Genomic DNA, 19,336 nt, shown 5'->3' on the forward strand with positions numbered 1-19,336 from the left:
AATTCCGATCCCGATTTGTGAAGATTGCGACATTGCTCATTTTTGTAGTTTATTGATATAACGTATTTGCATGTAAAGATTCAATAATTTAAATAAACAAAGTAAAAATTTCTTCTTTGTGTAAGTGGATGTTAGATAAATGAAAATTTTGACTGAAAACGAAATGCAAATATTATATTTTATTAAAACAGAAGAGAGAGGAAAAAAGAGAGAAAGTGACACAATTCCGCATGTTTGTAAATGCACAAGTTAGTTAATTATTATACATCGTTGCCGCTTGTATAATGTCGGCTTTCTTTCTAAGGGGTATAATAGCTTCATAAATATTGCTGTTATATTAATGATATGAGATCGTGACATGTTAATGGCACACTGTTTTTCATTACGAGCGGAAGAGTTACATTCGCCGTGAGGGATATCGTGAAATAATCACGGCCGCGAGAATATATCGACTTCATCTTTTCTATTCGAGCACGAAAGCGATTAACTTGTGACGATATTCCACACGTTGCACGTTAAATACAGTGCACTCTAAGTTTAAGCGACGTTTTAATTGTAGTTTAATTTTATAGTGCATATCTTTATATAATACAACTCGCTTTTCTGCTTTTCTAAAGTGTAATAATAAGACAATTTAATATTTTCAGAATTATTAAGTTTAAGATCAAGAGAGTACAAAGACTGTAAATAAATGATATTTTGATATTTTTTTTTTAAATTTTGTTTACCAAAGAATGAGAAATTAACATTGCTAAAATCAGTTAGACTATTTAAAGCAATATATAGATTACTACAACTTTTCAGTATAAATATTTGTCAATTGAATTTTTCTACAAACAAAGACAGTGCGAAATGATGTATTTATAATACAAGGAAGCTAGTTCGCGGCGCAATGAGCATTCGAAGAGGATGCCACTACTGCGCATGCGCGCCGTCGCGTGCAATGAAAATTGGCCGCCGGAGCGCGGGTGTGCGCCGGGATTTTCGCGATGCGGCGATTGGCCAGCCTGCGGCTCAATGTCATGCCTCAAGGTAAACTATCGATGACGTCAGTGTACGTCACTTAACAAGTGGGAGTGGATGGATAGATGTCGGCAGCCGCGGTGGCTCTCGCGAATCGCACTCGGTATCCGTGGAAGCCCGTTCGCCGCCGCCGCCACGACGCGATAATGCCGCGCGTTTCTTAGCGATATGTAGTGCCGTGTGCGGGAGCAGCAGTGGCGTCAACCGACTTTGTCGCACGTGTTTCGCCGTGCGTGGAAAATCACCGAAATCCATTCGCGCATGCCCGACCGTCGATGACGTCACGAAAATTGTGCTTTTGATCAAGCGAGAGCACTCTCGGTGTCTTTTTCTCCCTCTCCTTCTCTCACCCTCCGCTTATCTCTTTCCGTCGCACACATAACACATATATAGAGACACATACACACGCTCTTTCTCTCTCTCTCTCTCTATCTGTCTCTGCCTTTGCCTCTTTCTCCCTCTTTCCCTTCGTCCGCCCGACACGCTCTTTCTCTCGCTCCCTCTCTGTCCCTTTCTCTCTGTCTCCTCCTCTCCCTCCCGTTCTTTTCCTAGTGGACATACAATAATGTTGCTGCTGTGCAAAATCAAATAATTAGCGACGCACGCGCGCGACGTGGGAAACCGTGTGGGAGCGGCTGGACCGCCGGCTATCCGGAACCGTAAGTAACAAACTGTCCACTCGCTTCACCTGTTTACTTTTGAAAAAGTCGTCCGTCAGAGCACAAGTTTGTTGGACATGTCCTTCGCGAAGCGTGCGCGCGCGACGCTCACGCACTTACGCATGATACATGCATCATGCTGCATGCATACTCACACGCATGTACCCACATTCGGGAGTGTAAGCGCGCGCGCGCGCGCGCGCGAGAGAGCGCAGCCGCCGCGACGCACACATGTACGCCCGCACTCACGCATGTCACGTTGTTCTCGGATTTCGAAGAAGCAACCCGAGAGAACGAGAAAAGAAAAGAATGAGAGAGAAAGAGAGTGTGAAAAAGAATTTTCACCCCCTCGAAGGTCGCGAGCAGAACGCATCGTGCGCGTTTCGCGAGATTTATTAAGCTTCCTCTCGCGATGACTCTTCTCCGGATTGGCGGAGCGATTCTCGGTGTTGCTCCCGGGAATTCGTCGATGATTACGAGTGTTACGCGATTATCGAGAGGATCGAGGGCACTGGCTCCAATTGGATGCCTCACGTGTCGGGCGAATTGGGGACCACAGCCGGCTGATGCTCCGATACAGGTCCGGCCGCAACGCGAGATCTTTCACTTTCGATCGTGACGTAAAGCCCGAAAACCCGAAAATGAATGGATTTTTATTTGCCTCCCCGACACATCGCACTCGTGCGACTTGATTATTGATGGAGAAAGAAGCATGTTCGGAGAGATCTCTAACTCGTGTTAACGCTGCTTCGGAATGCCGCGAATGATGATGCCACTATGCGCTCCCGTATGATGAGGCGATTTACAGTCACAGATAATTGTCATTGATTGATTCTCCGATTGTTGCTTGTCAGCTTCTTTTAATGCTAACATACGATAATTGCATAATAGTCTAACATAATATACGCGGTAATGGTATGCGAGAACGAGAATGTGATGCCAGTGTGACGTTTTGTGATTTTTTTATCTTGTATAGAAGTTCCTTTTTAATGTAAGACGTCGAGAGGTTGTGTGATCGTTAATGATTAATTGAAAAATGACAGGCGTATAAACAAATACACAAATACGACTTTTCTCAGCAGAATTTTATTTTTGCACGATTGTTAAGAATGCATTTCTGTAAGGTCGCGTTTGCAGTTATACATTGTTGTCGTGCACTGGTTATTGATCCGATGATGAAACGACGCTCGAAATGTTTAACAACGAGTCAGTTGCGAAAACGCGTACGAGGGAACATATTTTTCGACATTACGTCGTGAATTTGCTTATGCCAAAGCGCTGATAAAGACACAGCGACGTCGAGATATCGAACCCCTATCGCCGTGTATCGCGGTTGTTGTTAAATGTTAGAAAACAATGTTGTTTTGCAACGCGCCGTTTTGTGCCGCCATCTACAGCAGATCGAAGCTGTCGTTGCAAAACCGCGACCGATAATGCAGAACTCTGGTGGGTGCATGGGTGCACCGATATTTGCAACTTCCAATGTTTATGTTTGTCTCATTAATTCGTCGTGATATGACAAGTACGTCGTTAGATTGTTTCTCTAAAAATGTTAAATACGTAGTAACTCTCAATAGATATTAAATTTCAGGTTAATTGTTAAAATTGTTAAATTTAATTGATGAAAAAATTGCAGTATGGTAAACATATTGTGGATATTTTGTTTTTGGCTTTTTGGCTTTTTTGATAGAATTATTTTGATCAATCGACACATTGCAGATGTACAGTAAACAATACGGTAGATAATATGGTGCTTCCATGTTAGAGAAAGGAGGATCTTTCATTAATGCAGTGCCGTTCGATCGTTGTGCAATTTTTTTGTATGCATGTGTGCGCGCGTCCAGGCGTGCATTTAGTAAAAAAAGCAGAAGAAAATGTTTTGGCGATGAAAGCTTTACAACCGTATCTGTGTCATAGTGTCTGAATTTACGTACTGCGTTTTTTCAGATTAACTGAAATAACTGAGAGGAAGTGGGTCGAAAGGTACTGCGCGAAAATTGATTCCTTGATTACGAGTACTTTTTTTATTCTTCAATGTTACAAGTAAATTTTGATAATTTCAGAATTGGAGTAATAGAATTGTTCGAATAAGTGGGACGATGTAATACTTTTTCGATAATAGAAAGAAATATTAATATTATCATATTTTATCCAAAAATGGGACAAGTTAATCGTATTAATTTGGAAATATATTGCTTCATTTGACTGCAAGATCAAAATTATCTTATTTAAAATATTTAACATTATAAAATTACAATATCTTTTCGGTAGAAACTATCTATCTAGGAGAATACAGTTAGAGTCAAGAAAAGATAAGAATAATGTGAATAATAATAATAGAACGTTGGAAACATTATTCCAAAGAGATCGTAGTGCGTTAACATAGTGTGTGTATACGGATGGTGTGATGAACACGTGTCGATATTCCTATATTTCAAATGCTGTGAACGTTTTTGTAGCGTATGGCTATTGTATGACGCTGTCAAGGCTTTGACCTGTAACCACAAATATTTTCGAGCTTTTCCAAGCAGAGAAATAAATTTCCAAATACATGCAGGAAATAGCATATTTATAAACGAATAATGTCCAGGAATAATCAAAACTTAAAGAGTATAACTCCGATACAAGATTGCTTCAAGAGCAGGACACTTCACGAAAACATGTAATCAGTTGGATTGCCTGCATTACCTCTTAATTCAGATTTTATTACGCGTTTATCGGAATTTAACGTATCCGTAATATCGCGCCACCGCAGAAAGATGTTCGACCAGCAAAATAATGTGCACGCATAGGATTTTCTTGCAAAAAGCACGTGGAAGGGCGTAATGCGTGTGCGTCCGCGGCCTTTTATATGCATTTCGGTGTCGCTGATCACGAGTCCACGAGTTTATCACGTTCAGCATCTTTGCCGGCGCTTGAGAGAAAACCTAGACCTACACAACGTGTAAGGCAACAGGCGCCACGCGACAATAGGCCGCGGCCCCCCATGTGACCCCGCAGAGCACAAAGCTCGTCACAATACCGATCCATCAGGCGATACAAATCCGTGGAAACACAAGCTGACCCAAATTTAAAGCGCATCGCCAGCCGGGAGCGAATTCGGTGCGTTTCCGAATGGGACTTATTTGCCGGTCCATGAACTGTACGTTGAATTTCTGATCGCTGGGAAGTTCAAGATGCTTGCTTTACACGGCGATAGAACGTCTTGTTTACGCGGAAACGGTTGTTGCGAAGCGCCGGCTGGGGCTTCTGTTTCGTGCGAGCGCATTGAGTCATACGTACATGAAGATGAAACGGCATTCTCTCGAGAGAAAACACCGGTTTTAGCATAAAGAAAAGCGTCCTGCATGCTTTCATTATCAAATACAAAACTTCTTTTTTCTTGGAACTGTCATTATCGAGAAGGATTATCAGTGATCCAAAATTTTACGAGAAGCAAATGATAACGTATAGTTCCAGATTTTTATTGGACATGGTTTTTTATAGTATTTCATAGTATTTTATGTGTTACTAATAAAAATGAATGCTTTCAAGGCCAGGCAAATGCTTCTCAGTATGGTATATTTTTTACGCGCGACGTTAGTTTAAAATATAGTTAAAATATCCAAAATACTTGGTGTTTTATTGATACAATCCATTGATTTTGCGGAAATAATTTATTTTCCATTTCTCTCTCTAAATCTGCGAATAAATTTCATAACTTTTCGAGGCAGAAAATGGCTTATTCGCGATTTATTTATCGCTACATTTATAATATTGCGGTATTTACAGATAGAATTTAGTCGCAAAACTGTTCACCGAGTATTATCAATCAGACAATTAAATTTTGACTTTATTATAATTTTATCTAGGATATTTACATGCAAAAGTATTTAGAAAATCATCGATTTGTTTTGAGAAATGATGAAAAATTACTTCAAAATTGCTATGTGTTTTCTACGATTGCCATGATTATCATAGTTGCATAATGGCAATTTCAATCAATTTTTTATAAATAAAAATATTTTACTACAAAAAATCTTTTAAGTTTAATTTTAAATAATGCGAGGTAATGGGATTTATCATAAAATTAGAGTACATTTATTTTTTACAATTTTAAATTCGCTATCTCAAATAAATAAGAATATGTGTGTAATCTTTAATCACGAAAGATCGAAAGAAAGTAATTCTTCAATAATTACTTGTTTAGATAAAAATATATCATACGTGATCAATATAATCTCTGAAAGAAATGTCACTCAACAGAAATTAACATTTAAGAAGACAGTAATTGCATTGATAAATATTCAGCTGTTGGATGGTTAAGAATGAACCGAAACACAAAATTTCCATATGGTTACACGGCTTTTAAATAATTCGACATGATAATTTCATTGCAAAGAGTTGATCGACGATTATTGCGAAACGTCAGTTTTGCATATATACATCATAAATATCAATAAATATCAAGTTAGAATTTAATTGCATATTGCAATGTTTTTTAAGCGAATGTCTATTAATAGTTGAATTCTGGGTATAAGTGAATACGCAAATATTGGATTGCATAAATGTAAACTGTAACATTACATTAAAATTAAAAAACTTAGATTAAGATGTAAAAAACTATAATTACCGATGAAGGCCTTGTAGTTAATAACAACAGAAACAGTATTACGCAAATGCATAAGTATAACAGGCGAACACGAAAATATCGATGGACAGAGAAAGCATTTTTAGAATATATTATGTCTATGATATGTTTAAAAGTTGTTGCTTAGTTTGCAGTGCAAACTAAGAAAAACTTAGAAAAATAATAAATAATACATCCAATAAGAGTATCCAATAAGAGGGAACATATACAATCGCATCTTTCATGCTTAAAAAGAAATGTTATATTTTTTGTATCGCCGAAAGAGGGAATATTTTAAATAATTTTTCTATTTTAAAGCATTTTCTTTTGCTCATAATATTTTTATAACAATATTCTTTTAATGTATAGTCCAATTTATAATTGCATAAAATATCTATCGAATTAACGGTTTGAAATTAATTAACTAACGGTTTGAAATTCTCTGCCGACTTGTGTGATCTTATCTTATCCGGTTAATATTCCCATTCTACATACATATCAACAATGTTGAAATAGCGCATTTAGTTTTCGGTTGTACAGAAAAAAGGCGACGTTTATCGCAGGCATAATCTTATCAGCAGCGTATTCTCTTGCACAAATTTGTATACATCTTTTATCGGCGTTACATACGCTGTGGTATTGTCAAAGATATTCTTTTCTCATTCTAACGAACATCTCGGAGTGCGATAAGGAATATCTATGTTGCATTACTCTAACGTTTTTCAATTGGCGATCGTCATTGACATGCAGCGTGACATCAGCGTTGTGACTAACGGCTCTAGTATTGAATCAGATTTTTGCATACTTGTGTATTACGTTAAAATCTTGAAGTACATACGCGCGAGGTACTCCATCAACAAAGCATCACAGAAATATGTTGCGATATTCATGCAACAATGTAACGAAATGTTTAAGAAAATCTGTCTTGTGTATTTTTTTTTATACAGATCGCGTATATAGTTTCTATGCCATGTTTAACGAGATGTTAAACAGAAACACCGAATCGCGTATTTCATCAGCGGTACAAGATATCGATCAGCTGACGCATTCTCTGTTTACTTGTTTACCGAGTAACACGAAAACACAATCAATTAGTATACACGGTGGGTACACCTAGCCAACGAGCAAACTCACGTCAAGATGTTTCATAGCAGCGCGTTACGCAAGGTACGACGAGATTATAGGCGGATGACTATTTCCCGCAAACGGATACGTCGTCGGCCGCAGCGGATAATAACGCGGAAGACAAACTCGCGAGACGGACGATACATCGTTCCAAATTAAGTGCAAATCTGCAATGAAAGCATATTTCATCTAAAAATGTTATTTCTATTTATTTTACACGTTCGCTACTACCGTGTGCTTGAAGATCTTCCAGCACGTCTATTTCACATTTTTATTTTTGATATTTTTAATGATATTTTTTATTATTTGATATTTTTAATGCATATTGAACTTTCTTTGTCTTTAGCGAAATAAAATTAAAAATCATGCATACATATACAGATATATACAGATATTTTCGACTGTATTTGGATGTTTATTCGTAAATTAGAGATTGTCGTTCGCGAACCGCGATAGAAACCCGGTTTTGATAGTTTATCATCCTGCACGTGCGCGCGCGCGATATTGATACGGCCTCAATTAGAGCCGCATGTTCTGCATCATTGATGTCTTAATTCTTTAAAGCGACCCGCTAAAGTACATACGGGTTAGACAGAGCGCGCAAAACTCGCATGACAGAATTATCCGGCAGACGCTTTTGGAAATCGCAGTGCGCGCGACATTTATATTTCATGGGACCTGATTTCTGGACTCGCGCGCATCTCTCTCTCTCTCACTCTCTCTTTCTCGCTTTTTCTCTTTCTCTCTCGCCGTGCCCGAAAAAGCTCGCGCGGTGTTCATAAAAATTCCACGAAGGAAGAAACTCCGTTGTGCACATCGCGCGGCCGCCGATATCGATCTGCACCGCCAGTGTGACGACGATAACGACGATGAACGGGAAGAACGGATCCCATCGATCATTTTCCTGCGGATCCAATTTTGCTGACGTCAGGTGCGTTTCGGAAACGTTATTACGTCGCGAACAATCGTGCACCGAGGCGAACGAGGGGAAACAATCTCCTTATCTTGCTGAATAAATCAGTGCTCTGCGTTCAATAGCTGCGTTGTTGATTCGGCCAAACAATCCTCGAGATCGGGAATCCGATGCGGCAAGTGCGCGCAAATCTTTATTTTTCAAACCGGAATTTTAATTCTTCCCGCTCGAATTGCGAAAGCATGACTATCGGAAAACCAACTTCTTCTAGTTTCTGAGAATAATGCAGTTATGTCGGGGTTAAAGATGAGAATTTTAAATAATCAATAGATTCCATAATTGTTGAAATATTGCAAAGTAGCATAATGACTATCCCGCTTCTCTCGTTATAAATGATAAATAAGAAAAATCTTTGTAAGCGATATGGCATTCGCGTTGAGCACCGAGTAAACAGGATTTTTCATTATTTATTGCTTTATTAATGCAAGATATTTTCAGACAACAAATTTATTTTACAAAATTTTTGCACGTCAGTTTACCCCATGACATTATATGGACGTGAATCATATAGAATATTAATGACGGAGATTGCACCAAAACTGCACGTTATATTAATGTGAAAAGTTTGTATTGTGTCTTAATTATATCATGATAGAGCAAATATTGTATAATTAGTATATATCGGTATAAATATCACGAAACTGTGTTATTCTTCATCAAAGATTAATTTTCTTTTTGTACCGCAGAATGGTTGTCACAAATGAGACAAAAATAAGTCTGTAGGATTTTCGTCAGATATTAGAAGATATTAGAAGAAGTAAGATATGAGAAGAAGATATAATCGTCATTTCTAATAAATATTACTTTTTGAGTAATACAGCGTTTCAATCGTTATAATAATAGTGAATAATTAAAACACGCTGAATGTGATTTAGACAAGACACACGAAGCGTTGACTTATTTGATCCAGATACTCGAGAATTCTGACGCGCGCTTTAATAATTCAGTTTGCCAGTATTTTTAGAAACGAGATAGAAGCTCACGATGGAATATATTAGATAAGTATATTGAGAGAAAATTTGATAGAAATTATAAACTAATTTTGGTCACTCGCGATATATTATATCCTTAAAAAGAGAACTGAGATGTGAGATTCTGTACCGATTTTAATAAAACAATCTCTAAAATAGTATTTTTCAACTTAACTCGTCCTTTTAAATTAACTTGCTAAAAGATTTCGGTATAAATAAGTCATAAGTATAAAGATATGTATAGTTGATATATAAATTTTTACCAAGATGTCACGTACATCGAAAATTTTCCTGTGAAAAAACTTTCGAATTTATTTATCTCTTGAGAAAATCGATTTTTGATCTGGTCAAGTTAATTATATCAATCAGGTGAGTTAGCGTTATGTTTAAAAAACTGTATTAACCTTTAACTTAATTCGTAGAATCATTGATTACTAGAATCCACGGGTTATAAAAATCTTAACAATTTAAATCGACATGGAACATCTTTTACTCATTTACAATCTCGTGCAAGAGATTCGTGGAGACTGCTCTTACTCTTTATTCACGCAAGATTGTTAGCTAGAATTAGCCAAGAGTTACATTCTTTAGCAAGCAGCATTCCGAAGAGCTTTCTCGAGTACCCACAACAGCGCGGGATTGATTCCGCCAAACAACGAGCGAAATTTCATTTCAGGAAACCAATTGGGGGTCAAAGGGAGAACGAAACGAGGAAACACAATCGTCAATGTAAGATTAACGTCCCGCGTCGTCAAGGGTTCGTTAAGGGACGCTGATAACAGCCTAACGCGGCTAACTATCCTCGTTAGACGAGCGCTTCAGCGCGGCTCGCGTGCTATCTTTCGGCGGGCGCCCTTCGGCGACGATCGTCGTCGCGCGCCTGCGGCGACCTTGGGGGCGCGCGTCGGGTCAGGACTGACGTAAATCTTCGGTGTGTGCTGGGCGCAAACCCCCCGGGTGCATTCTTCCGCCCGCCCCCGTGAACGGCGTGCACGTGTCATCGCGTCGCAAGAGAAGCAAATTGCGACGACGACGTCCGCGGGTATATCGTTTGCCGCGATGGAAGGAGAGAAAGAGAGGACGACAACAGGTGCAAGCAAGAACGAGAGAGCGTACGAGAAAGGGAGCGAGAGAGCGTGAGCGAGACGGAGTGTCAAATGACGCAAGTCCATCGGCTCTCGTGCGCAATTGCGGGCAAGACGCCCGCTTCGTCTGTCGGTCCGTCCGTCTATCCGTCTATCCGTCCGTCTATCCGTCCATCCGTCCGTCCGTCCGTCCGTCCGTCCGTTCGTCCGTCCGTCCATCCCGTTCGTTCGTTCGTTCGTTCGGCCCCTTTTTTTCGCTCCTTCACGCGTGTGAAACACGCCGAGCGAGCAACGCTCGTGTGTAAGGGCGCCGCTCACCCGGCAAGAGTTAACCGCCGAGTTGCACCTCGCTGATGTTCATCGTCGATGCCTTGCATCGGTCACCGATGCAAAGGGAACATTATCGAATGACGTAAGTCGACACGGTGCACTCGAGCAAGTGGAAGGCGGCGCACCCTCTCTCTCCCTCTCTCTCTTTCCTTTTCTTTACCGGCTTTACCCTTTGTCACGTGCGGCTCGCACGTGTACGGCGATCCCTGCGCAGCGAACGCCCGCGGACGCGACCCGCCTCCGCTTTCTCGGGCAATACTGCGACTTTTAAACGTACGCGCATCCGGGGAGGAGTGCGATTCCAACGCGGAATGCGGGACGCGCGTTCCACACGAGCAGGATGCATTCATCTGCAAAACTGGCCAAGTCTCGGTGACTTTCTCGTGTCCATTTTTTCGTTTCAACATTATGCGATTTTTTTTGTTTCAATTCTCGAAAGAACAGAAAATTGATTTATAAAGTTCTGTTGCGAGTGGTATGGTGGAAATAAATGTATTATATAAGAGGAATGTCGAAGGATAATGAAAGGAATGGTGAATAATGGCGGGCGTTTTCGCATTTTAACTTTAACGATATATTTTAGAGATTACAAATTTGAAGATTGTGATTTGTGGCATACTTTGTATAAACATATACATATTCCATTGTATACATTATATAACGGAAATTTAGAGTAAATTGTGATGGACAATGTAAAAAGATAATTTGGTCGATTGCATTACAGTAAAATCAGAAAATCAAATATATCAAACGTTTTTTTTTATCTTTTAGAATTACAGTTCTATTGAACGTCGTATTTGCTTGTCATAAATAATGCACACTGATAAAAGAAATTAGAGCAACCAGTAATTCTAAAAATATTTTGTCTAGATGCTGAGAGCTTACAAAGTAAAACTGAGAGAATAAACTCCGGTAAATCGAAATCTGGTTGTTGCAATATAAAATAACAATATGTGTTTTTGCCTACGTGTTTGTGTATTCTTACAAAGTTTGTCAGGGTGAAAGTAGGATGTTCATATGACCATATTGGTACTATAAAATTGTTATTTTCATGGAAAACGTAAATTTTGGAATACGTTCTTTTAAAATGATTGAATTTTGTTATATTAATTCTGTACTATGCTATAATTAAGCACCGAAACTTGAACGTATTTTTAAATCACGAAAGATATGATGAGAGATCGATACGAGCTGACCCACAAATTCGTGGATCGTAAAATTCAAACGATCGATACGTATGTGGGTCGGTAAAGTACTCGTTGTTCGCATTACGAGCATGCGAGCTGTCCACATCCGAATGAAGAAGTGTCCATTTACACGAATACTCGTGCCACCACTAGAAATCAAGAAAAAGAAAGTAAAAGATGTACCTGCCCATCACGATTCAATTGTAATTGCAAGAATTTCATAGATAATGGAAAGACTTATTCATTTTTATTTTATATTTGAAAGAGCGGAAGAATAAAGAAAAGTTATGTTCGAAAATGAACAGAATATCCAACTACAGGCATAAAGGAACCACGTTTGAAATGTTAATATTTCTCTCGGTTTTATTTCCGTGCTCGTAATCTTAAAGAAAACAAGTTCATATATTTTATACGTATATGCTCATATATTGTAAAAAGATAACATCACGGGCCTTCATCTAAATAATCTGAATTTACTGCGAACAATTTCGCTCCATGAATATTCGACTCAAAGGTGTGATTACATCCAGTCCCATTCTATTATAGTAACGAGAAAGGTATTCATGATACACGCCGCGTGCATCCCATTCGACAGGAATCCTCGAGGTGGCTGCGGACAGCCCGGAATCCTCACCCCGTCTCCCGCCCTTTCCCCACGTGCGATTCGCACGTGCCGGCGTGTTTTCCTGCGGAACAGGTGCGGGATGTTCCCATCGTGATTCGTGCCGGTCAATCCGGATCGGCGTCGGTGGCGGGAATGCGAGAATGAAAACGCGATTCGCTCGAGGGTGAAGGAGAGGGATGAATCGCGCGTGGCAGCACGAGGGGGAGGGAAACTACTGGAAGTGGGAAAATGGGATTCGCGCGATGCGGAAGAGCGCTCTCGCACGTGACCGATAGGACCACGTGGGCTTTTCGTTCGCGTCACCGACCGACAGACCGAACAAACGAAGGAAGGAGCGAACGAACGAACGAACGAACGAGTCAACCGACACCCCGTCGCGCGTATTGATTGAGGGTGGCCATGGTCGTTTCCATGGCGACGTTTCTTTTACCTGTATGCCGCGCATGCATGATACACCTTTCCGGCTGTATAATGTACCGGGGCGCTCTTGCAGGCGCGCTGAGCGCTAGGCGTACCTGCGGAAGGAGCGGGATGGGGTGGCATCCATTCCTCCTCCTCGTCCTCTTCCTCTTCGGAGGGCTTGCTCCCTCGACCCCTATCCCTTCTTGTCTTCTCAACTGCCGTTGCGACTACCGTACACGGATTACTCGCGCGCGGGACAGGCGGGGAGAAACGGTATGCGCTCGATATCGAGAGAGGAGATACGTACCCTTAATGAACAGACACGCGCACCCTTATTTTCCTCGTGTGTCAAATGTCGGAAATGTCGGTCCCTTTTCGACGGGATTGAAGCGGCAAGCGGTGCTGTTTTATATTCCACTTCAAATTTCGCAGGCTCTCTAGTGTGCCCGAGTTCTTGATTGAGACGAGTTGAATTGTTATCATATTCTGTATCAGATTCCTTCGATTATGTATTATTTCGAAAATTAAAACAGGTTGGATTCACCACTTAATCTTTCGCAGCACGAGAATATACTCATTACTATGAGATCGCTGCAATTTAAAGCACGCGACATTTGCTCGTTCAGACATTTTAATCCGTTTCGCTAATTATTTCTGAATTCTTGACTTTTGCAAGAGAAGATTAATTTTCTCTATACTGAGTTATATTTTTGTTATTATAAAATTTATTTTTACTTTTCTGAGAAGCGGTTAATCAAATGTATATATGTATAATACTTAAGATAATAACATACATTATTTCATAATATCTGAAAAAGAAAAAACAACTACACAATCGCGAGTAATTGGCTAAAATAAAAAATAAAAGCATGGTAATGATGAGGCAATAACGATTAGGACTGTTGTTTGAATGCGTGAGATAACGTCGTATACGTAACAAACGTAATTTGGTGATTTTGCTAGAGATACACTTACAAACACAATCGTGTAGATAAAAATACGCTAATGATCGAATTTGGAGAGTGTCTTTAATAGTATTAGCTACAAAAGAGTTTTCGTCAAATCATCAAAATAACGAGAGATAGTTGAATTTTATTAGGTTATCTTTATTCGCCCCCTCTTATATCTCTTCTCCTCGTTGGCGTAAAGAGAAGAGCTTATAAACCGAGATTAGGTCAATACTCAAATATTTGCCGAATAGATTTTGGATGCCTTTTAATCTCGAGTCGTTACTTTAAAATCAAAGATTCATAGATTTCTGCGAAATGGAATATTACCATGATTTAAATAACTCACTTGTCGATAACTACACTAATATCAGTGTCAGTGAATAATATCAAATAATGTGGAATAACAAGATATATACAGATGACATCATTTCTGCAACAAATAACTTTAGTATTATATTTTTCAAAATAATTGCTATATCGTCTAAAATCTGAGAAAACATCCTCTAATTATTTAGATATTTGAAGTTTCTAAACTTGTTGAGCACTTAATGACATGACTCATTGACAGATAATCTTAATGACATTTATTTTTGCCTTACCATGCGTGGACTTTATTTCTTAGCAAATCTACTATTAAATTGCAAAATATCAAAATCATATGTAAAGAGAAATTTCAATTTCATCAAACGAAAACTCAAACCAAATGAAATGAAAATCTCAAGAAACTTGGCGGCATATGAGGATGATTGCTTTGATGGGCGAAATCTTGATCGCCCTTTCCGTGTTCCGCAGTCTCGCATTTCAAAATTCCGAACCCGAGACGCACGTTCGGGATCGCAATAACTCGCGCAAAATGAAGAAACGTAAGATGCGAGCGTGACGAGGAGAAGAATACGTGGCACACGTGACTCGACCTCTCACAAATCGATACGTGAGAAGAGCCGTGCCGGTCAGCTGACAAGGCGCCGGGTGATATCCGGCAGTGAGCGAAGAATAAAAGAAGCGCGTGGGAGGTGAAGAGGATGAGAGGACGGTTGTCGAGAGAGAAGGGATGGTATAGGGGAGAAACGGAGAGATATGCTGTTACGTGCTACCGGTTGGCAACATGTGCCACAGAGACTTATTGAATTTTATTTTATTCGTTTGTATCTCAGAACTCTTTATTAGCACATTCAATTATATTGTTACAAAGCTGATTCAAGGGGCCGTGTCATAAAGTTGAACCATCATAGAAAGTACGATGTAGTTTATAACAGCAGATTATTTTGCGAAGGAATGAAAGTATAAACCAGTGACGCAGTTAGCTATCAAAGTCGAAAATCATAAAAGATTTCAATCTCATGTTCTTTTAAAGAAGCTTTTATTTAGAACTCGAATGTTACATATTTTATACACAAATGCATCGTTATCGCGAATCACATTTGTGAAGAGTATTCAGAATTTCAAAAGGAATTAAATAAAAGATTATTTTCCAATTTTATTAGAAAGAGAGAGAGAGAGAGTGTGTGTACTTACATATGTGTGTGTGTGTGTGTGTGTGTGTGTGTGTGTGTGTGTGTGTGTGTGTGTGTGTGTGTGTGTGTGTGTGTAAATATATATGTATATCCATTAATGTATCATATGCATGTATACACGAATGTATATACACATTTACACATACCTACATACATGTTGTCAAATAAATTAAACGAACTTGTACGTGGTATTCTCTCTAAAGTCATTAATGCGTTTGATTGCCGATCAAATATTGCAGGCAATAAGATACAGTTTTCCCTGTCTTCTTGGCGACGAAGCTGAAAACTGAGCAAAGAGCGAGAGAGTAACGGAGATGTGAAGAGAAAAGATAAGGAAAGAGAAGAGATTAGACAGAAGGAAATGACAGAGGAGGAGAGACGGAAGGTAGATGAAGTTTTGTAGAGGCCGTCGTGACGCCGTTCGAGTTCTGCTCGAGGAAGGTGAGGGAAGGGGGGCAGAGAGGAAGCACGCGGAGGACGCGGAGTAGCAAGAGGGTGATGTACGCGGGGAAGGCAGGAGGACGAGGACTACATCGCGGGGTGGGAGTTACGCGGGGAGGGCAGTTGCGACGCCGGGCGTCCGGTGATCGCGCCTTAAAAGGTCCGACGCCGCACGCGCCCAGCAGCTGCCAGCAGCTCTCCTTCCTCCCTCCTCTTTCTTCCTCCCCCTCTCTTTCTCTCTCGTCTCTCGCTTCTCTTTCTCTTTCGTTCCCCTTGCTAATGTCGTATATGCACTTTTAAGTTTCTCCTTACCTTTTTCCACTGTGTCTGTCATCTTCCTTTTCTTGGCCCTGTTCTTATTCCCGCTCTTATTTCTCGTTCTCTTATCTCGGCGAATCTCGACGCGGCATCGCGAGTTTTCGCGACTTTCACCGGGTTTCTCCGGTTAATCTCGTTACTGGCCCTCCCTTTCCGAATGTTTCTTCCTCCCACGATTCTCCTCCCTCATCTCCTTCTCCTCCTCGCTCTCTCCCCTCTGCCGCAGCAGCCGCCACTGCCACCAACGATCAGCCGCCTCGTCTCGTCACGCTCGATTCTCGCGTTCTGGACCACGGCGGCGAGTATCGCGTTTCAAGTTAACGCGGCAACATGCACGATGAGGGAGAGCGAGCAAGAGAGAAAGACAGCGGGAGGAGGGCAGAAGGGAGGCGAGGGCGCGTGTGCGTGATTCACGCACGACGTCTGCGACGTCGCGACTGCACTGGCAGCGGTAGCAGTAACTGATGACTTTGTTGTCTTCCATAGGATCAAGACGCGAATGTGGAAACGATGACAACGACGATAATGACGATGATGATGATGATAATGATGATGAGAATGATGCAGGTGTTCTTCGGGTGTCTTATTGCGCGCGTGCTGCTTAAGATAGCAAGATAGAATTTATTAATTCTACTCTTTAATTTTCTTAGTCTAAAGAATCGATGCTTTAATTAATGTATTTAAACAGTCTACCGGCCTAAATGTCAGTAGAATTACTTAATTCATAGCAAATGACGCGAATCACTCCGTCAGACTTGGTCTGTGCTTTAGTGATGACCCACGCCGAGTCAAACGTGTTGAACATGCTCTTTAATATTTGCGCTTTCAGACAGTATAATATAATTATATCATCAGTCAGTCTTATATTGCAAGTTTAACTTTACTCCCACTGATATTTAGATTTCATTGATATAATAGTGGGAGAACTGTGTCTCGTTTTTCTTACGAAGCGTAAAATCCTAGATTTAAAGCGATGATTTCAAACGATTTAAGATGAGACACATAAACGATAAAAGAAACTTAACTACTAACGAATTCGAATATTAATTTATGAAATTAGCCGGGAACTGACTCCGTTACTGATACTAATCAACTTCCAGTATTAAGTTTCCTATTTCCTGTTTATCAATATTGATCACATCCTTCGCTTTTCCAGAAACAAGTTTTACTACAGGAAATTGATGTTTTATTACAAGAAATCAGTCCTGAAGCGCATCTCCTCATTTATTTGTCGCCATATTATCGTTCTCGTAATTGTACGTACTTTGAAAATGCACGCGTTAATTCATGCAATTAGCAGCAACACTAAAACTAGCAAAGTTTTATGAACATATTTCCACTGTACGTTTCATCATCCGTGTGTTTGAAATATATCTAATAACAACGTATTATGCAGTAATTATTTTCATTCAGTTATGACAACTTCAATTCTGCATTGATTTCAGTATAATCGTTACATATTAATCCCAGCTGTAATTGGATTTCAATCGAAATTAAAATTTATGTAGATAAGAAATGTATTCTGAAATTTTCTCTATATAAATTATAAAAAAACGTAATAAAATTATGCAAACAATATGAATAGCAAAATTTTTAGATAAACATTCAGGTAATCAGATGGCTTGACTTTATGTTGTTGCTTCGCGAATTTATCAAATAATATTTTGTCTTCTTTTCGATCGAAAAATGTTGAAAATGTTAATAAAGCTTCGAATTATCGTGCAAATAGGACAAAGACAAAGGCCAAACATCTCGCCAGCATCTTTCAAACGTCGCGCACGAAACGGGTGCAAAGAGAGAGAGAGAGAGAGGCAGCTGTAAAGGAACGCATGTACACGCGATTCATGTACACGTGTGCACAGCGCACTGCTGTTATCGAAATGCCACGCCGATGCGCTCGTGCAGCCCTCGAAACCCTTTGGCCAGGCCTCACCCTGTCATAGGCTCGCATGCTCGCTCGCTTTGTACCATCCCATGGAGGGGTGAGCGCGATGCCCTGCACTTACGTTCAAGATGATCTTCCACTCAAGAAAATCTACTACAGTCAATCATGTCTCGATGGCACTGCATCATTAATCGTGAATTTTGCTAATTAACTGCGTTTTGTGGGAAATTCTTGTGGATAAAAGCTTTTAGGAAAATTCGTATTTTTGGTTTAATGGAATGCATGCTTAATAACAGTACTTGGAAAATTAATGCGAAGAACGATGCACCGAAATATTACTAGCACTGTTATTTATGAGGAATAAAAACTGCGCAATATTATTCTTTTTGCTTTCGCAGAACTCATTATCCTAGATTCTGTTTTCATCCTTTCTGTTTTATTCTTCCGGCTTTGCTCCGCTTTTGCGATACAAAGAGGAAAAGCAATTTCAAATTACGATTTTATCTTTTCATATAAAATCTCTTTTTCTTTCTCTCGTTCTCTCTCTCCGTTTTTGAAATAGTGTTTTACGCTGATTCGTCTCATTAATTTTTTTTAAATCCGCTAAATCAAAAAACATTTATTTTCGGTTCTCTAATGTATCCGACTCATAAATTACTACAACATGCATCTAAATGTTTGATGTATGCATCTTTTTATCGTCGATCTCATCCATTATTTGCTTTTAACCCAAGATGGATTCTTGATTATGAATTTCATAGGCGAAACGATGAAGTGTATAATTAATATCGTCTTTCCACGCGCTCCGGATGTGAAACATATGGGAACTGGGAACTCGAGTGACAACCAATCATTTACAAAATTTACGTGTAAATTAGAGAATAATATTCTATACGCGCGTAGATGGGAACGTCGCAACCACGTGACTCATTAACTGAGCGAAACTAGCTAAACTCGTCTATTCGAGAAGACTTTAGTAAAAAAATGATCGTATTTATTCATAAATAATCGTGCAATTGATTAAAAGTCCGCATGAAGATTCTTTTAGCAGCAAGGATTGTTCATTTCTCTTGAAATTAAATTATTTAAATTAAATCATGAATAAAGATTTCTTAGTCTGTCCTTAGTCATTTTTCAAGACGCTTCGTAATCTCTTATCCATCAAGCGCAACTGAGAAAAAGCATAGCTAGAAATGAATTCAACGTCACAGAAAAATGTACAGCAACGTCGAAGAGAAA

At 39.7% G+C, this 19,336-nt stretch overlaps 1 protein-coding gene across 3 annotated transcripts in view; it reads left to right on the top strand.

The window, feature by feature from the left end:
- Positions 1–435: 435 nt before the first annotated feature.
- LOC105282039 (myocyte-specific enhancer factor 2) overlaps positions 436–19,336 on the top strand; it is a 72,937-nt gene continuing 54,036 nt past the window's right edge. The window contains exon 1 of one of the 3 annotated variants that reach the window (XM_011343714.3): positions 436–1,682. The gene's annotated coding sequence lies outside the window, so the exon portion shown is untranslated. The remainder of the gene's footprint in view (positions 1,683–19,336) is intronic. The other 2 variants (XM_020032519.2, XM_011343711.3) reach the window with 2 other exon arrangements.

Source organism: Ooceraea biroi, chromosome 7 (genome assembly GCF_003672135.1).
Source record: "Ooceraea biroi isolate clonal line C1 chromosome 7, Obir_v5.4, whole genome shotgun sequence".
Lineage (NCBI taxonomy): Eukaryota > Metazoa > Arthropoda > Insecta > Hymenoptera > Formicidae > Ooceraea > Ooceraea biroi.